Below are 13,233 nucleotides of genomic sequence, written 5' to 3'. Positions count from 1 at the left end.
AGGCTTACATAATATAGGCATATTAGGGGTTAAAGTATGAAATTGCCGATTTGACCTGAAAAATTGAAATTCGTTTTTTTTTTTTATTTAACATATTTATTGAATCAAAATATCTACAGTTATTATCTATACATTGCTACCATCTAATAGAAAGGTCAATTATCTCTTTGCGATAGAACTCTGGTGATCTAGATTCTACAAACTGTGTGAAAGCATTTTGTACTGCCTCCTAGGACGAAAAGTTTTTATCACCTAGAAACTTGTCCAAATCCGAAAAAAATGGTATTTATTCCGTTGGAGCAAGGTCTAGCAAATACGGGGGGTGACCAATGGTTTCTAATTGCAGTTCCTGTAGAGTTAAAACGGTTTCTCGTGCTGTGTGAGGTCTCGCGTCATCATAGAGCAGTAATGTTGAAGACCGATTCAGGATTCAGGGCTGTTTCACTACAAGTTTTACTATCATTGTTCGGAGTACGGCATAGTAGACATTTACCGTTATTTCTTGACCAGATCCTATAGGAGAAACCTATAGTGAATAACACCATGTTGAGATCCCCAAACAGTTACCATTACTATACATATATTGGTAAGCTTTGCTTCAGGATACTGTTGCGGCGTTTGACCTGGGGTCAGCCATTGCATTTTTCGCTTACGGTTATCGTAAAGAATCGCTTTTCATCACATGATATTACTTCATTTCTGTATCGATTCAACAAGGCAACACAAGGTTCAACACGCGTTTCTTTCTGCAGATCAGTCAAATCATAATGCACCCATTTTTCCCATTTTTTTTAAATTTCATTGATTTGGTGCAAATGAGTCAATATTGTTGATAAGGTAACATTAAACCATATCGCTAATTCCTGGGTAGTTTGGCTCGGATCAGCTCTCACCATCTCTTTCAATTCATTGTTATTCATATGTGTGGGCAGTCTTCCACGTGGTTCGTTCTTCAAATCAAAATTTCCATCACGAAAGCGTTTAAACTAAAACACACGCTGCGTTCATTAGTAGTCCCTTCTCCTGCTTTTGCAGCGTTAGTCCCGCGTCGGAACTCTTATTAAAAAATCACTCGAATTTTCAAAGTATCCATCTTTCTTGTCTAAGCTGAATAATAAAAAAAAACTGAAAGTCGATAATCGAACGTTACACATGTTTACTAAAAAATCTCAAACCATGAAGGTTCTATGTCAATTCGAAGTAGGTACCTATTACAACAAAACGGGAATTTAAATAATCCCAGTTATTTAAAAAAAAAATTCTGAACTCAAAACTCTGCGGTTAATAGATTTGATGCAGAAATCGAAATGTTTAACCAAAAATATTTTCTATTCTCAGGCATCAGAGGTACAAGCTTCTGTATAATATCTACTTTACGATCTGCAGTGATTCCTCTGGGACTATTTTTAAACTTCACCTAAGGAAACTTTTGGGTCTTCATAATTTTGGCTTGTAAAAAGTCCAATGATTGCAACATCTCATTTTATGATCTGTTTTATACATTAGTATGAAATAAGCCCTCTGAACTTTAACTAAACACCTTATAATATTTGCAGTAAGTAACGTGTTTACCTAACATGTTCCGGGCAAGTCTACGCATAATATGAAGTATTCCTTAATATAATTACAGTAGTGAATCTTGCTGTTGTTACGACTATGCATAAAAATAAATATTTTAATTTGCTGACTTATCATATACACAGTAAGTTCAACTTACTGTAGATATGTTAAGGTTTAGTAACTAATGCTTTATTTTCAACAATTAATATAATAATAGTATGTGGTACTTACTGCTAATATGTTTCAGTGATACTTGATGAAAAATACTCATATCTTAAAAATAATAACAGCAAAATTACTTACTGTATCAATACATAGGAAATGGTTTAAACTTTATGAAAAAATCAACCGTATGTGCCCATACTGCAATTATAATAAGTATGTTTTGGCGCAAAATGTTTCTTACTGTAGATATGCTTAAGCTTATTTACGTTTCTATACCACATTTTAAAATTTTAAATATACAGAAATGTAGATCTCAATCTCTACATTCCAAATATATACTTAACTCAATATCGACAAAAATGTGACTTACTGTATTTATCGTAAGCACGGCAGTATATTTGTCTTGTAGTATATTATAATGCTTGAAAATATTTTTGGTGTTTTACTTAATATAACGTTATCTATTGGAGCGCTTAATTTATGTATGTTTATTAATCAATATACATTAAATGAACCACAATCCTTAAAAAAATATTATTTGTCTTCGACGTTTTTAATTTGTACTATAAAACCCAGGAAAGAATTTGGTTCTAAAACGAAAACGAAAATCTAAATTTATATCATTACTTTATTAACGCTCATTTACTCAGAGCAAACACGAATGGGAAGAATAATCTTGGAGGCTTTAAAGAAAAATCGGACGAGGAGGGCTCGTTGAAACCAGGCTTAGTTCTAATCTCGGTTGAAATGTTCTATATACGCGGACCGAAAGGATTTTGGAGTAAGACAACGATAGTGACTCTACGTCCTATGCGATACGATTTTTAATACGATCTTTTTTCTGTGACGATGTTTGGTACTACTGGAAACTGAAGACCACCCATTATCATTGTGTTAAGCCTTTATAACAGAAATTAAACTTTGTAAATAATAGAAAAGAATGCAAAGAGTACATGAGGAACCATCGGGTAAAACTTTCGGCTAATGAGAACAATCGGATCATAAAAATAACGCAGCTATTTTTTTTTCCTACCTATGCTGATAGCCTTTCAACTTCGCCTTGGCGTGTAGGTGAGCTCACGGGGCTCAAACCAGAGTGTTGCTAACACCGGCCTTAGCAAGAGCAGTGCTTCGCAGAATCTACCACCGGATCGAAAACGCGACCCACTCAGAAGATCCGACGAGAAATTCAGTGGGCTGTATCTGTGGGTTAATTTAATCGTCGAGCCCTTCGTCGTCAGGGACGGGTTCGGCAAGGATGGTGACCGGAGCTTGAGGTACTTAAAAGCATCGTTAATGGATCGGGAGGATGTAAATATGTATATACCTATACTTAGTCTGGCCATAAATACTGTTACAAAGGAAAACAAAAAAATTATATGGCAAATAACATTTATTACTTTTACAGTGTGTTATTTTAATACATAAATATAAAACAATTTAAAGTATAAAAAGCTTATTCGAAGTGGACTCCATTGGCTGCAATACAGTCCTTTAAACGCTGAGGCCAGTTATCTATAGAAGCACGCACTCTTTCCATGGGAAATTTTTTCACTGCCAATTGTACGGATTGTTTTAGGGACTCCAAATTATCATGGCGTTTAGAGCAAGCCGTACTCTCTAAAACTGACTATAAATCATAATCCAGCGGATTTAGATCGGGACTAGACGACGGCCAGTCTTCAGCTCTGATGAAGTCCGAAAGGTTCGTTTCCAACCAAGACTGCATAGACCGAGCTTTATGACCTGGCGCCGAGTCTTGCTGGAAGGACCATTCTTGATTATTGAACATGGTGTTGTTAAGGGGCTTCACTACCTTCTCAAGGATGGTATCTTGATACACTTGTGCCGATGTTTTGATACCTTTTTCACAAAAGTATGGCCCAGTCACTCCCTCATAGCTAATACCCCCCAAACCATCACTGAAGTCGGATAGTGCCCACGTTGCACTCTGTCGACTAATTGGGAAGCTTCCTTAGAGCTTTGAGCATAAATACGATCATTTTGTTTGTTAAAATGTAGCTCAATTGTAAAAAATTTCTCATCCATAAACAAAATTTTTCTATGACCTTCCTTTGCGTACCGCTTCAGTAGTTGTTTCGATTTGACTACCCTATTCTCTTTTAAATTATCAATTAAGAAATGACCAGTACATCTCTTATAGGCTGCAAAGTCCTAAGTCATCTTTTAAAATACGCGACATGGTTCTAGGTGCTATCTTCATCTCCCGAGATAAAATCATTTGCTTTCGGACAGGATTTCTTCGAATTCTTTCCCTTACTGCTTTGACCACCTTTTTCGTACGAACACTACGTGGACGGCCAGATCTTTTTCTGTCACAAACAGAGGAGGTCTCATTGCACCTATTAATAGCCCGGTACACAAACATTTTACTAATACAAAGCGTATGGAGAGTTTTAAAAATTGCATTTGGCTCCATAACTACTTTGTGTAATGCAATCACAACGATTCGGTTCTCTTTATCACCCCACTCCATTTTAATATCGCAAAATATTGTACAATGTATTGGCGCCAAAATGAGAAAACTCAATGAGCAATCATATAAAAATGACAGATTCTAAATTCAAATGTAATATTTTGTTTATTTTTAATTGTAACAATATTTATGGCCAGACTAAGTATATGACGGCGTTAACGATATTTCTGTTATATAGCACGTGCAATAGGAGTGACTCACACAAGCCAGGTGCGCCGGCCATGTCGTTCCACTCGTAAACAACAGGTGCAACAGAAGTGACTCATAAATAAGCCAGCTGCGCCGGCCAGTATAAAAAGGCGGTACGTGCCTCGCAATGGAATCAAAGCGGAATCGCCGGGAGTCGAGCTGGGAGATGACGACTTAGTCACTCCCAGCGAGGTGCGCCTCCTCATCAAGTTGATGAAGAGGCGCAAAGCCCCCGGCGAGGACGGTATTCCTCCCCTCGCCCTGCAAAACCTCCCTCCCTCAATCGTGTCAGCAATGACACGATTGTTTAATTCCATTCTCCGGGTAGGACACTTCCCTGGAACTTGGAAACTGGGCAAGATCATCGTCTTGCCCAAACCCGGCAAAGATAGGAGAAAGCCCTCCAGTTACCGACCGATTACCTTGCTCTTGCACGTGGGTAAGTTGTTCGAGCGGCTGCTCCTGAGGAGAATATCGCCGTATATTCTCCTCAGGCCGGAGCAATTCGGCTTTAGAAGTGGCCACTCGACGACTCTGCAACTGACCCGTGTCCTGCATCACTTGGCGGACCGGCGAAACTCGCGCCAATACACGGTCGCGGTCCTTCTCGATATCGAGAAGGCCTTCGACCGTGTGTGGCACGAGGGACTGGTCCACAAGCTGCGGGACGCGGGCCTACGGCACGCTCACGTGCGACTGCTCGGGTCGTGTCTGGAGGGCAGAACCTTCTTTGTCGCGGTCGAGGGCGCACGGTCTTCCGTGCGTCCCATTACGGCCGGGGTTCCCCAGGGTAGTGTCCTATCACCTATCCTATACGCCCTCTACACTAACGACATCCCCACCCTGGAGGGTCACCTTCGGGCGTGGGAGGAGGACGTGAAGTTGGCCTTGTTCGCTGACGACTCGGCCTACTTCTCGTCCTTTCCTTTCCCCTCTGCAGCCATTATGAGGATGCAGAGGCTTTTGGATTTACTGCCCCAGTGGCTGGACCGTTGGAGAGTCGCGGTCAATGTGGGAAAGACCGCGGCCTTACTCTACGGTCCGGTCCGTATCAGAGTCGTCCCAAAGAAACTCAGCCTCCGAGGTGTGAATGTCGAGTTCAGGACCACGGTCCGGTATCTCGGATGCGACATCGACCGCTCTTTGAGCATGGTCGCGCACGTCAACCGAGTCATCGGTCAGGCTCGCGCGGCCATGTTCTTGTTGCGGCCGGTGTTTGCGTCCGGGCTTCCGACCAGGACCAGACTCGCCATTTACAAGACATACGTCCGTTCCCGCCTCACATACGCTGCTGAGGCCTGGTATCACCTGTTGTCGCCGTCCCAGCGATCTAGGTTGCAGGCCCAGCAGAGTCTTTCCCTCCGCATTATCGTCGGGGCCGGGCAGTACGTCAGAAATGACGTTATTGCCCGGGACCTAGGTGTGGAGTCGCTCGTGGAGTTTGTGACTAGGCTCGCCCGTAATATGTACGAGCGAGCCGAAAACGGGCCCCATGAGCATCTCCGCAACATAGCCCCGCTGCACGCCAGACCACCGGATGGTACGGCGTTGCCGCGGGAGCTATTGGTACCCCCGACGATCGTTCGGAGATAAAGCTCCTCGCCGGCTGTGAGGCCGGGGAGGACCTATGAGCGCCCCCCTCGGAGCTGAGTTTCATCAGGCTCTAGCCCCACGCCTCTTGTCCGTTTGGCGGGTCCCCCGTATGGGGACCGCGGCTGCACCCCGTAGGTGCAGCCTCATTTCCATGAGGGGCTTTGACCCCACCCCCCACCCCCTTTTGGGATGGGGTGTTCTTACCCGCTACAATCCTCCCCCCCATCAATATTGTATAACGATGGGGAGAGGGGGAGAGGACTGTAGCGTGGAGTGCGGATTCGCTCTCTCCCCCATATTAGGTTAGCTAGGTTATGTTAGGTTAAGTTAGATTAGGATTAGTTTAGGTGTGACGGCGCGCGCTGTCCCGGCACTCCACGGAGTGCAGGAACGGCGCGCTGCCGTCACTTAGATGTAAGTTAGATTAAGTTAGGTTTACTTTAGGTTAAGTTAGGTTAAGATGAAATTGTAAATAGTACAGGAAAAAAAAAAAAAATATATATATATATATGGAGGATAGCAGCAGCCGCCCCCGGAAGAAGTGAAGAATGAAGAAAGAAGAGGAAGAAGAAGAGGAAGAAAGAAGTGAAGAGAGAAGAATGAAGTCGCGCCCACTTTTCAATTTCAAGCCTGCAAAACACCATCCAGCAGCGCATCACCCCTACCTCATTAGGCAGGGAGCCACATGTCCGGGCAGAGGGGTTTCCCCGAGGCCCGCTCCGCGCCCCCGCAAGGGGACGCGACGACCCCACGACGCAATGGACATTCGTTGGACTGCGTTTGCCCGGTGCACTTACTATATCCTTGTTACGTTGTGTGATTCAGTGACTGTTGTACGTACTGGTTAAGGTTGGACAAGTGTTAAGTGAATTGTTAAGATAACATATTGTTGATTAAATCAGGAATCAAAAAGTGACTTCGTTTTACTTGGTGTTCAACAAGATAATGTCTACCCTCAAGCATACATATATTTATGCAACGTACATAATTATCGTTTTATACTCGCCGTGGCCTAAAAGATAAAAAGCCCAGTGCATTCATATCGAGCGATGCGGCTGTGCCAGTGTTCAAATCCCGCAGGCAGGTATCCATTTTTCTAATGAAATACGCACTTAAGAACTGTTAATGATTGACTTCCACGGTGAAAAAATAACGTCGTGTAAGAAAAATCAAACCCGCAAAAATACAATTTGCGTAATTACTGGTAGCTTCTCCCGCCCTGCTTATTTCTGCCGTGATACAGTCTTGTGTTACAGCTTGAAGGATGGGGTAGCCGCTGTACTGTAAAAACGGTGACTTTGTGGCATCTTTTACGTTGTTGATGTCTATGGGCTCCGGTAATCACTTAACACTAAGTAGGCCGTGAACTCGTACACCCATCTAGATAAAAAAATATATAGTTCACGCCCACTTCAATACGCTTATATGATTAAAATTTCATATACTATCAAAAAGGAATAAGTTCAGTAACACGAAACGTCTTTTCAAATCTAATTTAATATTCACTTTTTGATCGGATCTGTTCTATCTATGGAGGGTCAGGTACGCTTAGCCTCTTTAATCTTTGTTACTTTTTAACAGTAAGCCCGAATTTAAGTTCAGATTCTGTTGCTGTCAAGATTTTATCATTATTTGAAGTCCTTCGTTACATTATAGATAGTTAGTTACTCAATTAATTAAATGTTAGTTGAGACTGAAATTCTATGTTATTGTTTTTTTATCATTTGGGCTTACTTAATAATTACAGTCCATCTAATGTTAGGCCCATACATAGACAGTACAATGAAGCCACCAACTATTTTAAAACGTGACTATGAGTTCTGGATTTTACTTTACAACGGCTATCTTCTCTTTCCGGCTACAGTTCGTTACGCTTTTCCAGTACAAGAATATCCACGTGGTCTCAGAATATTCCCTACAGCCAAATATCAGATTTTTATTTCATTCTATTAGGGTCGTAAGCATAATATATGAATGTGGGTTTCTTAATAACATGAAATTTTAGCTTCTATATGAAGTGTGTTCCAGATGTTTCGAGAATACATGAAATGTTGACAATAGACTAATGCGATGTTTGGTGGTTTTAAATGCTTTAATTTTATTTACAAAACATATAATCAGTCAGTATTTTGCTCGTGCAGTAATAGCAATAGAAGTTAATTTATTAAAAAGTTTTCTTTTGGTAAGGTCCGTATTTGTATGTAGGTAACAACGAACTAAACAGGTTTGGTAGTTTAACATTTATAAGCATAGATTATACACTTAGTTTATAAGTGTTTATAGCGTTAGAAATATCAGATTGACGGGTATCAAACAATCACAAGATCATCGAGTAATCATGAGATGAATATTGCTTACCGTGTTTTGTATTTTGTCCAGTGTCTAGTTTAGTGATTGGTCATTTTGAATTTTGTTTCTGGATTCCGTTTTAGATCGAATTCAGTATCTTTAAGAAATCTATATATTAATACGTGAAGCAAAAACTTTGTATCCCTTTTTACGAAAATCGCGCGGACGGAGGAGTATGAAATTTTCCACACTTATAAAGAATGTAGAGAAGAAGTGCACAATGCTAATATTTTTTTAAAATAATGCATGAAAAATTCATTAAATCAATAAAGAAAACATGACACACACTACATACCATGTATTTGACGCACACACGCATGCATACTATTTATTGTCAAACTTTTGTTCTTGACGTCTGTTGTCAAATTGAAGTTAAATATTGTTTGTCTTTGTTAATATTTTTTATAGTGTAGTCTTGGCGAAATTTTTGATTATAGAAGTATAAAATACAATCATAATAGTGTATAAACTTCCAATTCCAATTAATTATAGTCAAATTTCGACTATTGCGGGACCTCTAGTATTGGATAATTTCCTTCTACACATACATAATTACATAATAATATGTGGTGGGTGCATTTATAAATCTTGAAACAAACAACCTATGAAACCAAAGTTCGCAATTAAAATACAAAACCATTACTGTAAAAATACACGAACTCTTCTACGGAGTGGACTCGCATATACCACCCGTACAAATGCAGTTGATATTCGTATCTTTGTGCTGATTCTCGATACCGTTGCGTCTCGGTCGATTTCACAGGGTTTCCAGGATAAGGAGTTCATATGATATTTAGGGTTGCCAAGTTTCAATTTAATTAACTTTCGAAGCGACTAAATCTGAAGAGCGCTTTACTGTTCTATTATGGTTGAATTAGGTGGGTAGACGCTAATGCACGATTTACTAACAGCATGACATGAATGTCGTTAATAATCTTCAAATATAAGGTCAAAAGTCGTAATAGTACCATAAATAGGCTGTAGCCCAGTAACCGCTGTCCTACTCTTTGCGCCACACCTATAACCTATGTTGGCTCAATCAAATAACTCTTCAGAACAAGTTTATTGCTTTACAGTATATTTTATGTCTAAAAACATAGTTGATGCGTTAGACAATAATTAAATAAATAATTCATTTTAACACATTAATTTGTAATCAGAACCTCAATACATTTCTAGTGAAAGTAGGAATGTATAAATTTTCTGATTACTTTTTTTATATTAGTGTTACTCAAAACGTTGCAACCCTGAGTAATATTTTGTTCCATTTGTGGAACCCATTTTGCACTGGTGAAGTGTTAGTGGAGATCGCTGCAGACGACACGAAATAAGAGGATTGTCGATTCCTGTTCACATGAGATTTCAGATCTGTGCAATATTAAAGGACGATTTTACTTCAAAACTTAATGGGTTTAAGTCCACACAACGTGATAGAGGCCGCGCGGTGTGCTAACGTACTCTTGTATCACAGAGTATGTTATTGAACATCCACAAGCCAGCGTTGTTCCATTCAGACCCGAATCCAGAACTCATAGTCACGTTTTAAAATAGTTGGTGGCTTCATTGTACTGTCTAGGTATGGGCTTAACATTAGATGGACTGTAATTAAGTAAGCCCAAATGATAAAAAAACAATAACGATAGGTTGATTCTAATTCAGAGAGGTATCCCAAAATACCAGTTATTTCCTAGCCCGTTTGTCTGACTGCCGACCGTGAAGACTGTGTGGAGTCGTGTACACCCCGACTTTGTCGGTCAGGTGTCCTTGGAGTAGTGGTGCCTCTGGTTGCATGTTGACAGCATTTGCTCCTCCTACCCCCAACCCTGCCTCGAGCGGGCTTGGACGCTCATCCGAAGTGGAAGCCAAGTAAAAAAATCCCTTATATCATTAAGTTGCAACTGCAGTGACCCGTACTTTAGGGACCCCCGGTGCAATCCCCACAACACCCATGAGCACCCTCGGCGCATTCATAGGGATCGTCGAAGATTCGACTATCTTCAGGTATGAATTAAGTCAGTGCATCAGAATAAGGAATTCGTTATTCCTCAGTACAGATCCACAGCTCAGGGAATAGAATAATGAAACTTCCAACCTGATTAACTTTCAACAGCGAAACTGAATTTGTTCAGAAATAAATATTTACAGTATGCAGTTGTTGTGTTCACTCGATTATATGAAGAGTCCCCAAAGTGTTGACTTCAACGGGGCGGCAATAAAACGGAATGAATATCAGACCTTATTTCTACAAGATGAGAATCTCGATGTTAATTCGATTTGAACGAGTTGTGCTCTATCAAGTGAAATGAGTTTTACACATACCTGTATGTAAGTACCAGCTTTTCTTTACTGGCCTCGCTTTTAAGTGAAGTTTTCTATGAATATTATTATTATTGTTTATAATTTATCTATACTAATATATAAATCTACAGTGGTTTTTACGGATGTTCCGTTACAGCTACTGAACCATGCATCCGATTGACTTGAAACTTGGTATCCATGTAGAAAATACATGTGCTTAATGGATAGGCTAATATTTATATGAATGTTGGACTCCCTACACCAGTTGCGGGGGAGTTAATGAGGAGAATCTTTGTGAGGGTGAGAAATAATAATGTTCATTTTAAATGCCCAGCGAAGCGGACGGGTACAGCTAGTATATTTATAATTTAAAAAAAGTGGTTATTTTTATTGAAAAGCTGAACTTTATTTATTTATTTAAAAGTGATGAAAGGTAAAATCAAAATCCTTCAAGCATTAAGAACTCCAGTTCTAAAATTCACAAAGACTTGGAAACAACAGTGAAAGAATAAACCTAGAGCGTGACTTACTCGTTTCGAAAACGGCGTATAGACATCAATCCAGTGAAAAGCACAGCGGTGCTATTTCTACTATATTATATCGGGTAACATCGCGGGACTCAGCTATCAATAATAAAAATTACAAAAAAAATCAAATGGTGAAATTAAGAACGAGATACACTACATAACGCAAATCAGTATGAAACAGAAAAGAAATATATATTGTAGTAGAATAAAAACTATGATGAATAAAACGGCGTGAAAAAGCAGATCAGTTTAACTGGAGTTAAGCGGTAACTGGGACACGTTTTAACATGATCAACTTTGGGAGGTCATTTGGAAGTTGAAATTGAATTGCAGTAACGAAATCCGAAACGCATGACTGATGTCTGTTCTGACAAGATAGAAACTGAAATTACGAAATTAGAAATTCAAATACACGAAAGATTACACTTTAATTACACTGTTTATAATGTTTTGTGAACATTCTGTAATATTCATAAGCTATTAAAAAAAGGGTGCGTGTACTTATGTACGCGCGTAAAAAGTTATACTTTATTTTTATTAAATTTATTTCTTTTTTTTATTTAAATTTTAATCAATTTGAAAAAAATCGATTAAACATCATCCTCAAACACGCATATTGGACATCCTTTTTCTTGACATCGTATAAATTCGGTTCACTTGCGGCTATATTCAGACTCGCCAAGTTACGTCGGTCGTACTGTAATGAGCGATTTAGTGGGCAACTTCATTCTGTTAATTTTGTGTCACGGTGCGCGCGCATCGTAAAATTTCACTCTCATCAATTTTTCATAACGCGCCTAAAGAAGTATAACTTCAAAAAAAACCGATTTAATTTCAAACATTAACTCACAAAAGTTATATGTAGAAATATATGACAGCGTGATGCTTTCACATATCGTGGAGGCATCGTTAACGCACCACGCTGCGTATATTTTTATTTTGTTAAATCCAAGAACGATAAGAGTCCGTATATTATGATGAAGCTCGACATGCCTACCGTGTGAATGAATAAAGAATGTCCCGTAATCACTCAAAAGTCGCGAGGTTCGTTCATGGCTATCGATTAGTCTTATGTTTATTTATTTTTCTCATTTAATTGTTGCAAAACTTAAAGCTAAAATTAAATAAGACAATAAATTGGCAATTACAAATCTTCTCAAATATTTATAGCTTTTTGAACAGGTACCGTAATTGTGTAAGTACATATTTTGTACAATTTTTACTTGGAGTGGGTTTCGAAACAAAAGCTAAGTAATAGTTAAAAAAATATTATTTCTCTAGATTAACATATAAGTACATACATGGCCTACCAACTAACTGTTGAGTGTTACCGGAGTTAATAAAATATCCCAACATGAAGACCACGTTGGGAGAAATGGTTCAATTCTTAATTGCCGTGTTTAAGAGCAGTCGACGACAAAAACACTTTCAAGGAAAATATTATTATAATTATCACCGCGCGATCTGAACTGACCTCGGTGTGCCTATAACAAAGTATTTTTATGAAACCTAATGGTTCGTGACGTCGCAGCTCAACATGAAAAACATATCTGACGATGTAAATGATAGGATCACCAGAATCCACTATATCATGAGCAGAAGTGGTATGAATTTTCTTAGCTGATGTTTTCAAAGCCTCGATTTTACGTAACTATTATTTTTACTTAGTAGACACACAGATTCTGTTACCACAGACTGACAGCTTGATGGATTGTGTTATAATTTTGAAACAAACTCACAGGGTGAATCTTAGGCTTTTTTCTCTACTTATTCGTTGGTAGCATAAGAGGCTATTCCAGCTACGCCCGGACGTGTAGGTGAGCAAACGGGCTCAACTTGAGAAAATTTGCTAACACTAACTCTAACACTATCCGCCTATCAAAGAGGGCATTTACCTGGAAAGTGTCTGGAAAAAAGGAGAGAGGCCGCCCCAGAACAACTTGGCGTCGCTCAGTGGAGCAGGAGCTAGGTGTCTTAGGCATGACGTGGGAGGAGCTAGAACAGACTGCCCAAGACCGATGTAAATGGAAAAATTTGATTCGAGTCCTACACTCC

This window comes from Bombyx mandarina, chromosome 06 (assembly GCF_030267445.1).
Source record: "Bombyx mandarina strain Sakado chromosome 06, ASM3026744v2".
NCBI lineage: Eukaryota > Metazoa > Arthropoda > Insecta > Lepidoptera > Bombycidae > Bombyx > Bombyx mandarina.
This window is presented reverse-complemented; position numbering follows the sequence as displayed.